General features: G+C 38.2%; 1 protein-coding gene across 6 annotated transcripts in view; it reads left to right on the top strand.

Moving 5' to 3' along the window:
* The window catches only part of NFIA (nuclear factor I A), a 305,892-nt gene that overhangs the window by 153,834 nt on the left and 139,736 nt on the right, over positions 1-12,322 (top strand). The gene's annotated exons all lie outside the window — the stretch shown is intronic.

The raw sequence follows: 12,322 nt of genomic DNA, 5'->3' as shown, positions 1-12,322 counted from the left end.
AGGGTACAAGGTTTTCTGATACTTTGTTTGTTATAACCACATGCAACAAATTTTATATCTTCCACCAGCACTGATAAATTTTGTAATGACTTTTCTGAGTTTATTGAAGAAGGAGTCTGGGATGTTGATAGGAAGAACTTAAAAAAGGTAGTTGAATCTGGATAAAATATTCATAGATATAAGAATTTCTAGTACCAGGGAGAGGCTGCTGGGTTCCTTCATGACTGTCCTTCTGATTTCCTAATTTCTGTTTTCCTTGTTTGCTCTGTTCTATGTTTAAATAAACTCTTCTGGTTCTGTCGTTCACACATCATTGCTTTTTGCTTCAAAGGCTCCTTTTAATAACTTATTCTTTGGTTTAATTTTCTTTTGAACATGAAATGAGTTTAACCAAACATTGTGTGCACTACACTCACCCAGAGAGAGAGAGAGAGAGTTTGATTTAATATACATGTAATCGTGTGTGTTTCTTTATGTTTACTATAGTGACAGATATAGTTAAGTTTGCAAAATAGTTTCCATTATAACCTCTTCTTTTACCATCATCATATTTCAAGTATGCAATTTTCTCTGCCTGGTCTTTGCTGGAAAGTACACCATTGTGAAAAGCTTGAGCAAAATTCCTTTAACCATATGTTTTTAGTAATTTTATAGCAGAAAAAATACACTTTTCTCATGTCAAAAAATTCTGACCTCACTTTTATAAAGGACTTCAGCAAAAAAAGCTGAAATTCAAAACTTTTTAAAAGAATAGTCCTTCGTGAGGCACAGTGTCTTTATAAGTTTGGGAGGAAAAACTGAAGAATCATTTCTGGGCATGCTCAGGGGGCATATACGCTAACATTAGCCAAGTTCTTTGCCTTTGTACTACTGAGATACAGACCAGGTGGCTGCTACAGTTAGTCTGCAGGTGGGACAACTTTCATGAGGACATTCTTTATTAACTCCTGTGATCTAGGCGGATGTTGTTTGGAACCAGAAGCAGTAGGTTCTATTCCCGAGGTTGCATCTGTGCCATTTAGCTGGCAGTGATTGTCTGTTGTCTGTTGTCTGTAGTGCATAGTTTAATCAATCACGCCACACTTTATGCAGCTTTTTAGATATATTCCTTGCTCTTCAGCTGCTTTTTTGGGTTTGTGGCTTCATACATTGTATGTAAGTATGTTACCACCTGTCCCATTTTTTCCCCACATAATTTTCCCATATTTGACGGGGGGGGGGGGGTCCTGTGTCCCATAAATCTGTGGTGTCATTAGGGGCCTTTAATAATTTGCAGCAAAATAAAACAACTCTTGGGTCCCATAAAATGTAATCACATTGTGCTGTAGTATCACAACACATTAATTTCTCCCATTGGAAAATCTCCCATTGGTGCCAACCTAGTTGGAGGGGGAAGAAAGAAAAATAATATGTAAATACAAATATGATTAGACCCTCACTGAGTCACCAGACAAGCCAAGCACCAGCATTCTGAGGGGGAAAAAAACAAATGATGACATAAATGTGAGGAACACCAACTGCAAAACAAAACAAACAAAAAAATCCCAAAATTTCACATACATTTGTCTGATATCGCAACCAGTATTACTACTGGAGATCTGTGCTTGGCTGAGAGCATCACATGAACTAAACTTGAGAAGCATCATTAAAGAGGAACATGTGATTAGCTGTTCATAGTGTGAGTAGTCCGTTTACAGCCAACTGTTCCGCTTGCATTTTGAAAAGTTAGGAACATGCATAAGTCTTTGCAGGATTGGGGACGCAAGTTATAATAAACTCTTCATTGCTGGGACTGTTTTTGGTTGTGACATGTAACACAGTGGAGTCTTGATCTTGACTGGTGCCTGTAGGTACTATTGGAAATGATAATACAATGAATAAGGGACTTTACAATCTATGGCTGTAATTCATTAAGTAAAGGCCAATCCTAGGCCTTCTGAAATTGATGGGAATCTTGCCTTCATCTTCAGTGGGACCAGACTTTGGCCATAGGTGGTTTAAAATAGTTAGATCTGTAACATTTGGTACAACTATAATTTTCAGATCCTTATGTTTCATGCATTGCAGTTTTCTTTGTGCTCATACCGTCTAATACTATCTTTCCATGCGCTAGAATATAAAAATGAACGACAACTACTTTTCCTACAGTACGATATCAAAGATACAATACATTGTAGGGGTACTAGATTAAAATAAGTCAACACACATTTTTTTTTGTTCAAAAAATATCAGTGCAACAGAGGTCAGTTAAATTGTAAATCCAGTTCTAAGTGTATATATAATACATATGACTGCACACTGTAAATTTGTTTTATAGATTTTCATTGAATTACTGCACAGTCTAATGCTAATTGTAAAATGTTTCAAGTTTATCTGAGGCCACTGAATAACTCAGGCATGATGGTTGGGGTGATGGAGAGTTAAACCTAGCAGGAACCAGGAGAAGTGAAGGAGGGCAAAGTGGGTATACTGGAGGGGTCATGGCTGTGCTGCTTGGGAGGGGACATGCCAGGGGGGAGCCAGTGGAGCATTTTGGAGACCCAGCAGATTTTCTACTGGAAGTCGATTCAGCATTTGGGTCCTGACTTCTTAAGTCAATGGAAAGACTCTTTGGGCATGGCAAAGTTGTGTGCAGTAGGCTAGGATGTGAATTTAAAGCACACTAGTTACTCTTCACTAACTCCCTTATGGCGCACTCGGAGTGTCCTGAGGCAGTTTAGCTTTCTGCACTTCCAAAACGTATTACGCTAATGCAAACAAAGGCACACACAATAAGAGCATCCACATGAGGAGTTAGTGCAGAGTAACTAGTGCTTACCATGTGGATGAGCCCTTACTGATTTAAGTGGGTTTCGGGTCAGGCTCTTAATGCTGCCAAATTACCTTCTCCTTATGTTTTTGAGAGAGGAGTAGGAGACACGGCCATTAGAAGTATGCTGTCAGAGGAGGAGAAGTACCATAGAGTCTCTCTCTCCCATCAGGCGTATTTTTGGATCCACACACGGATCTGAAATCAATGAGGTTTCTAACCCATACCTGCTGCCCCTTTCCTGAGATCAGATGCCTTTTGGAGAGAGGATGCCCAAGTTCTGTTTGCCGAGTTCCCAGCAGATTTTGTCCCCTCCCATGGGATTTTTTTATGGATCAAGACAGTTTAAATAATGCAATGAGCTGGGAATGTTTTTAGATGGGTTAATTCTAAAATGGATTATCCTAATTTCTCATATGTAAGAAGAAAACTGCTTTACTTCTCCCCTAGATATTACAGTTTATTTAGGTTCAGTTGTTTTACCATGTCTTTATTAAGAATGTAGTGTAGATGTAGCTGTGTAGGTCCCAGGATATTAGAGAGGCAAGCTGGGGGAAATGATCTCTATTATTGGACCAGCTTCTGTTGGTGAGAGAGACAAACTCGAAAGCTTGTCTCTTTCTGTCTGGCTTGAAAGCTTGTCTCTCTCACCGACAGAAGTCAGTCCAATAAAAGATATTACCTCACCCACCTTGTCTCTTTATTAAGAGTAACTGTTAGGGTAGAGATAGCTGCCAGGGAAACTGAAGGGCCCTGGTCTCTTTCTCAAGGTAATAAAATGATATTTTAAAATAGATTCCATGTATTTTTATACTGGAATAAATTACCAGTTCTAGATTAAATCCAGTCTGTGTTCATGTTGTTTATTTGAGATAGGATTTTCAAAGAGCCCAAGTTAGTTAGAAGCTCAAGTCTTATTAAAATTAAAATTCGATGGGTCATGGGCACCTATCTCGCATAGGCTCCTTTGAAAATCCCAGCTTCATTGCTAGGTCTCATCTCACTTCAGACTGAGGGAGAAACCCCAGCTGATCATGAAGTTGTTATCTGAGAGCATTACTGATTGTAGGATCCCATCACATGAAAATGTCTAGCTTGCATTGTCTATATGAATGTATGAATACTGGATAAGTGGATCTAATTTAGCTTCAGTTTCTGAAGCATTACAGACAATGCAGTGGCACTTTTCAGTAGATATTGCTTACTTTTCCCCAGGATTACAAATATTTGAATACAATTATTCCATCAACTGGACACATTTTCCATCCCATTTCTGCTTGCCCAGTAGTATAATTTAGTGTTGATTTAAAAGACAGTCTGCCTTAAAGCAGATTGCAGAGTTTGCACACTGTGAATTGTAATTAAAGTATAAGGGGTTCTTATTATGTCAACAACTGGCATGAGAACCCCTGAGCAGCAGGTGACCCCAAACATGTGAGGTTTGTGACAGCTAGGATCCTTCTTTCACTGATTTAGCAATCTGAAAGACCAAACTGAAAGAAGCCCAGAGGCTGTATATTTCATTAGGTCCCAAGGGAAGTGTGGGATACAGCTTCCTTCTGCTTCCCTGGGACGTAGCCAAAAAGTTTCTAGAGGCTCTGTTTTTGACAGAGGCTTGCTGAAGGTGGGAGGGGGGACCTTCCGCCAGTCACCCATAGGACCATAAATTTGACATTTCCCACAGTTTCTTTGAGTCAGTGATGTTGCTGTGTCAGCAGTATGTCCCAAATCTTGTGCTTTGTATTCTTTGAAATGGAACAGTTAAACTTTCAGGGGAACTAAAATGTTTTTCTTCACTGTCCAATAGTTTGTCTGGTGCGAAACCACAAAGGATTATAAAGTATACATCTCAAAACAGGGTTTAGTTTTATCGAAAAGTATGTGTACTGTGCACACTGCTACAGTGTATACCTTTTTAAAATGAAAAAGAAAGAAGAATGTAGAAATAAAGATGACATTTCTTCCAGTAGATAAAGCAGAGCAGCACCAAAAAATATATATGTAGGATTTGATTGCAAGAGTGATAAGGAAAAGGAATTTTATGCAAATACTGGGCTAAACTCATCCCTAGTGTTATTCCATTGAAATCAGTCGAAACTTGGCCCAAAGAGTGAATTGTGGTGCATCTAGTCTATAATGTATTAACATGCTTTGAGAACTTAATGTTGAAAATCAATAGATTCTTCATCCTCTGTCCTTCCTGTCCTTTTGTGATTGACCTACAGCCATAACCTGTAGAAACTTTTCGAGTTCCTGCAAGACACTCCTCCACACTTTTTCTACCTCTACAGGAAAAAAAATTGACACAGCAACTGTATTAGTACTCTTTCCTCTTTGACTTGTATTTGTGACTATGTGTGTTCAGCCTTTTAATCTTTGTTAATGAAGTTTTATTAAAAACTTGTCACAAGAAATTTAAAAAATGAGTACTCAGCTCATATAAACTATTTAGAATTTTTTTATTTCACACACACACAGATCGATCTATCAGTATATCTGTTGATCTATCTATCCATCCTGTGACCATCACTGTAGTGTCTGAGTACTTTCCATCACAGTGATCAACTGTTGTATCTTATCTCGGTTCCCAGATATCTCTGTAAGTCCCACAACATCTTAGCACCACCTTACTGTACAAATCTCATGATGGAAAAGGGTTTGCTGGTCTTTTTAGTACCTAAACCCATATTTATACGTTTTTTATTAGGGAGCAGTTTGTCTAGCAGTGAGAAGAGGGGATTGGGTTTCTTCACTCCCAAGCACAGTTATCAATTCTGCCACAAATCTGGTGAGTGGCCTTGGTCAAGTCACATAACCTACTGAGTTTCACTGTAATTAGATTCCATAATGACAGATATTTTACAGATGTGATAGATCAGATTTGAGAAAGATGAAATAGATTTCAGAGAACTTCTGGCCCTTAGGGCTTGTCTACACTGCCCTCCAATTGGGATTACAAGGATATGAACAGTGCTGCTCTGTAACTCCCCCGTGTGGACACTGTGGGCATGAATTAAAAGGTTCCTACTTTGCGTTAACATAGTCCTTTTCAAACAGGGCTATAGTGAGAACAAGGAACTTTTTAGTTTGCTCCCATGGGATCCACATAGGGAAGTTACAGTGCTGAACTTTAGTGGGCAATGCTATTCACACCTATGTAGTCTGAACCACATGCCTTAGTTTGGTATTTCAGAGATTTTTTTTTTAAATTGATTTATTACTGTATAAGCAGGATTGCACCTGATATAGCTTACCAGTTTCAGGCATTTTCTTGTGGGCATGTAACTTTTAAAAAGTTAGTATTGCAAACATTTTGCAAGCATTGAAGCCATAACAGGGACCAGATATTTTTATGTTATTGAAAACAAAAATATTAAAATGGCCAAAATATTAAGATTTTGAAAGTAGCCCAGCCCTGCTTTCCCACTGCTTTCCATAAAGATGTGTATTATACACTTACGATCATTCTGACATGATTCTGCCTTTAATTATATTTCTACCTTCAGAAGCTACTGGGCTTTTACACATATGGAGCGGAGGCCAAATTGGTACTAAGAAATATTTGACCAAGTCCTTTTAATATTTTAGCTCATACAAAGAGCAATGATGGAAGTGTTCTGTTTGTGATTAGTTTATTTTAATTAGTCTATTTGGGTGAAGACACCCAAATGGCATTTGCCCTGGTAATAGGTGAATCTATATGAAAATGTTGTTACCAATAGCCCAGGACGGTATTTATCATAGACCAATGGATCATTTACACTTTTATATGGGTTGTCTTCGTTTCTTTGGAGAAGGCTTTGGATTTTTCATGACTAGCCAGCCTACAAATACGACTTCAAAGATGTTTCCAAACGAACACTGCAACTTTAAATTTGGCAAGGATTTAATTTTCCAAAAGCATTTGTACGATATTTTCTCTGGGAAGTTTTAACTGCTCTTAGCTAATTTATCGACTACCCGAACTGAAGGTTCCTGACCTCTGTAATATATGCTAAGAGGCATATGCTGTAGCACATTAAGTACTGCTGCACAAAATACTTTCTTGTAGGATTCCCATCATCTTTGTCGCAGACATTATTTATGACATTTTAGTCAATATTTGCATGACAGAATGGTCAAAATTATTTTGTTTTAGGCATACCACTGATAGCTGGAGCCATACTCTTTATCATTCTTTTACATTCATTAGTCACTCTGCAGTGTTTTAAACATTTTAAAAACATTTTAAAACACTCACGCAATTCAAAGGCAAATAGATTTCAGCCAAAACGCCTTCAAAATTATCTTTTTCCCTTTGAGTTATTCAGCGATTTTTAACACTTCATATGTTTGATGTTTTTTTCTTTAGTCTCAGCAAGGCAAAGTTTTTGCCGGCTTTGAATACACTAAAGATATGAGTTTGGGAGAAAAAACACAAGGTAAACTTAACTTAATATGAAAATGTTATCAGACACAGCATAAGGTATAGCCAGCCCCCAAAAAGTGAGTATTTGCCTTCTAAACAAAGGGTAATTTTTTATTTTTCGTATTTTACAACAAAATTGATTAGCGAATAGTCTAACGCAAGAACATGTTGCTGTTAATAAAGTTTCCTCAGTGTGCCAGAAAGCAGATGGTGGCAACAGAATAGTGTTTTCTTTTGACAGCTTTTCTGAATGCTTTCTAAACCTACAAGAGATTTTGCTGTTCGATAATTAAATTTCTGACTCTATGATTCTTTTAATCTAAAAACAGAAATAGAAACTGAAACTTAAAATTGTAATCATGTCAAGCTGTCTGTTCAACAGACCAGACCTGCATCTTTAAAAGTTTGATTGAAATTGTGTCTACTCAATCTAGTGCTCCGTTTTAGGAGTTCGGGGCTCTTCTGTTTTTCCCTCCTCAATTTTTAGTTTCTCAGCAATGGAAGCAAGTTAAAATGAATTGTAATTAATATTTTCAGAGTGAACACTTTAAGCGTAACTCTTTTTTCATGCTGGTTTTTTTCAGTTCCCTGTCTTTATTTTTTTCCCCATAGCGCACCCTAGTATTCCACATATCTCCAAGGATCTGTTGTTCCCCGAGATGTTCATTTTAAATATTGTTTAATTCTTTCCTTGCTTATAGCCCTCATACCTTGGATTTTGGTATAATTTGGCACAACGGTTCTGTATAGACTCTGCAGGATATCACTTCTCTATTAGTTTTAACTTTGTCTTCTGCCTGTGTGACTTATATACTCTGCAGAAGCGCAGTACAACTAGGCTGCCTAACAAAAAGCCTCTTTCTCTTCTGACTGAATCTGTCTTGTCGATGCCAACATGATACTGATGCAGCAAAACACATCCTGATTTTTATGGTTATTTAGTTTTCTTTTAAGCTGCAATCTGCAATATTGTGGGAGCAGGAATGTATCTGCAAAGCAGCGATTGGTAGGTATTCTCTGTAGACAGAATCTCCTAACTTTGGGAGATTGCTTCAGACTGACTGCAGTATTTCTGAAATTATTTGCAAAAGGCAGGCAGGTTAGAAGAGAGGAAGACGAACTTTGGGGTGCAGTGCTGGTGTCTGGCAAGAAGGAGAGCTTAGAAGTGGCAAGCAGGTTTTTCAGTTACATATATTTCCGTATTTTCTTAGGAGGCATAGTTCACATGAGACTAACGAAAATCTGAAATGGAAATTTTTCAGATGCCACGTTGAACTCCTCAAGTGCAAAGAACAAGGAAAAGACATATACCGGGGTGGGGGGAAAATTGGCACTACAACCAGATATGTACTTAAAAGGAATTGAGATGAGAGCCAAGAGGCAAGCTGTCAGGTACACCCCATTGAATGAGAGCTGTGAAAACTAAGTTTCCACTATGAATCCATAATAAAAAATAAGGCTTAAACTTTACTCACATTGGTGCTGACTATAACTCAGTATTGAGCTGATACTGACCAAAACATCTTTTTATTCTTAACTAATCTCACCTATTTTTATTTGTGACATTATTCTTCTTTGTTTGAAATACTAATCCTTAGTATATCAAATGAGCCCATTCCCCAGCAGATTCCTCCTTTTGTAAATGTTAGTATATACGTTCTTATTTGAATATTCTTTGAAAACTTTTCTCCTGTAGTTGGGTTTTTTTGTTCGTTTGCTTGCTTTTGTATAGAGCAGTCAAGTCTTGGGTGAAGTCTAGGAAAAGAATGAGGTTAGCAAAATTCTTAAATTGAAAAATACATTATGTTGCTGATGCCGGGAAACAGTTGGACTGGTATTGGTGCCACAGCTAGGGTTGCCAGTTTTGGTTGGACATATTCCTGGAGGTTTCTTCACATGACATAATCTTTAATTAAAAAATAATCTTTAATTCCTGGAGACTCCAGGACAATCCTGGAGGCTTAACAAGCCTAGCAACAGCAGCTGTGAGTAGAGAAAAGACCAACTTTTGGAAGATTCTAACTCCGGGGTCGGTACATGCTTTTGTTTGTTTTATAGATAGAGGGCAGAACTGCATTGCTCTTAATGCCGCCTCTTTAGGGCAATCCAGAGAGCAACCTTGAGATGACCTTGTAATGCTGTGCATCTTGGCTAGAGGAAATGTGCCTCGTTGCAAGTTATTACGTGGTTGGGGGAGGATAAGGGATGAGAACTGGCACCAGAATGAATAGCCTAGCAAATGCCACATGCTTGGATCCCTTAGGGGTGGGTTTGTCACAATAAATATATAGCAAAAGGAGGTGTGAGGGTGGGGAGAGATTGATGTGTGTGAATGTGCTGCAGCCCAGTGGAGTCTCTGCATATACTGAAAATGGTGGACACAATTCTCCTCTCAGATATACTGAGGCAGACGCCACTGAAGTCAGTGTGGTTTACACTGCTGTAAAACCTGTATAGGCCCAGAGTTGTACCAAACCTACAAGATCTGCTCCAAGCCATCATGGGACAACATCATCTTCACTATAATATAATACAGTATAAAGAAATGTACTATTACAATGAATAATTTAATTAGATATTGCTATGGAAGGTGCTTCAGTTCAAGGATTCTTGTGGAAGTGATTTGAAGTTACCTCCAAAAAATGAAGGAAAAGATGGCAGACAACAGGGATCTTACGGGTATGGTTGCACTGCAGTAAAACATCCCTGGCTGGCCCATGTCAGCAGGCTCGGGCTGCAGGGCTATAAAATTGCATTGTAGACGTTCAGGCTCTCACTGGAACCCAGACTCTGGGACCCCTTGAGAGGGGAGGATCCCAGAACCTGGTTTCCGGCCCGAGCCTGAACATCTACATTGTATTTTTATAGCCCTGCAGCCTGAATCCCATGAGCCTGAGTCAGCTCACATGGGTCCTTGTGGGTGTTTTATTGCAGTGTAGACATGCCCTAAGGGAGATTAAAAGGATTCAGTCGGACTGACATTAGTACCAGGCTTTTAAACCACACTTTTTCCATGCAGTACAGTTGGAAGTTTTCTAGTTTAACCATGACAACACCATAGTCATGATGCCTATGTATAAGAGAGAACAATATCTGGTGTTTAGAGCAAGAGGTTATGGGCCAGGCCTCTTGCCTTCTATTCCCATCTTTTAGACACTGTAGCTCTGGAGATAAATCACTTAATCTCTCCGAACCTCAGGGCATTCATCTATAAAATGGGTATAATATTCACCTTCCTTATTGTATTGTGAGGTTTAACGTAATCCTAATAAAATGCTTTGAGTTCCTCAGATGAAAGCTGTTATATGAGTGCACATTTTTTTATTATTAATAGTAATAGTTTCAATGTGTCATTATTTATAATGATGTTTTTCTAGTTTTATACATTTTGATCAGTTCACACATTTTAAAATTTTATAGCTCAAATGAGCTTTAATTATTTACAGATTGAAATTCAGACAAACGCTGTAGAATTACTCTATAGTTTTAAATACCTGTATAATGAGCGTTCCTGAACCCTGCTCACCGACACTTTAGGATCATCAATGAAGCCCTTCAGAGTTTTAAACTCTTCATTGGTGCGCATATTCAGAACATTGATGGCTTCTAAATAGAGTGGTTCAAATATTTCAAAGCACTTGAGATTAGTACAGTGTGAAGCAATTTAAAATTATTGTACTGCAGTTAATTTTAAATAAGTGAGCACTGCATCTGTCTAGAAACCCATATAGATCCAAATGGAAGCGCTCTAAAAAACTGAAATGATCCAATAAATTTAAATCACTTTAAAAGTCATAAAAATGAATAGTGTAAATCAGTTTGTGAGGGACGTAGGCAATTTTTATAGAAAGGAATCCGAGGGTTAAGGCTCAAATTAGATTTTTTATTTTGGGGTTCATGATGATGAAAAATAGGTTAATTTATATTTTCCAGTGGTTTCTCCTGGCTCTTATTTATTCTGATTTTTTTATTTCCCAAGATTGTAGAGGCTCAGAAATCCAACTTTGCCCAAATCTTTTCCCCATTACAAATATCTTCTCCAAACCTATATAAACAAGGTATATAAGACAATAATGGTCCATACCTAGGAAATGCCAAGTATATTTTTAAGTCCAGCTGAAAAATAGTGCAAAATTAAAAATTTTACATCATAAAAGCTCATTTTTCTTGTCAGGCTGGATTACTTAGGAAATATGGATTTTTTCACCTCTAAATCATCAGTTCAAATATGACCCATGTCAGTAGTTACCAAAATTAATTACAAGCTGATGGCTTTTTGGAGGCCTATGCAAAATGAATTTGTGGTCTCAGTCCAGTTCTTGTAGACAGGGGTCCAGGTTAAAAAGACAGTCTCACAAGTAATAGAGGGCCTGATCCAAACCCCAGTGAAATCAGTGGGAATCTACTGACTTTGGACCAGGCTTATGAAGATATATGGACAGGTTCTTTTCAGATCTCTAGCACTTCAAGGCACGTTTCTGGTAGATACGTACAACTCTCTCCACAATATACTGTTAGGTCTAAAATTCCAAATTATCTTCCCAATATTATGACCACAAATTTATTTGTTACCTATGGGATTTACTTGATTATTCCATTTCACATTTTTTCCTAAACTCCATTGAATAAATAGTACCATCGCTTCCTTCTCCATACAGCAGCTCAATGTGTTATTGGGATGATGGTTTACTTCAGGGTAATTTCTGCCTCTTGGCAAATGACTGGTGAGTGTCTGACTATAGTCCTGACACTGATGTGGGACGCCAACCAAATGGTTTTCCTGGATGGATTACTAGCCCCACTTGGTTTTTCAGGACTGGTTGGTAGCTGACATTTGCAAAAAATTGTTTTCAGCTTGCCCCAGGTCTGACGGGGAGTTCCAGAGCTGTGGAATGACAAAAAGCAAAGGCCCCCCCCCCCCCCTCTGTAGGGCCTTTTTAAGGCCTTACCTTACTTTTAGACAGTTGTCTTTATCTTTGTCTAAAGGTCATGGCTAAATTGAATAAAAGGAAAGCTGTGTGTTCCTGTCGATGCACAAAGGCAGTATTGACTTTCCTAATCCAGTTTGCTGAGGGGTGAGAGAATTAAATTAGATATCTAAGCAC

Source organism: Gopherus evgoodei, chromosome 8, assembly GCF_007399415.2.
Source record: "Gopherus evgoodei ecotype Sinaloan lineage chromosome 8, rGopEvg1_v1.p, whole genome shotgun sequence".
NCBI classification, from domain to species: Eukaryota; Metazoa; Chordata; order Testudines; family Testudinidae; genus Gopherus; species Gopherus evgoodei.
Note: the sequence above shows the minus strand (reverse complement) of the source record. Positions and strands in the feature narration are given on the sequence as shown.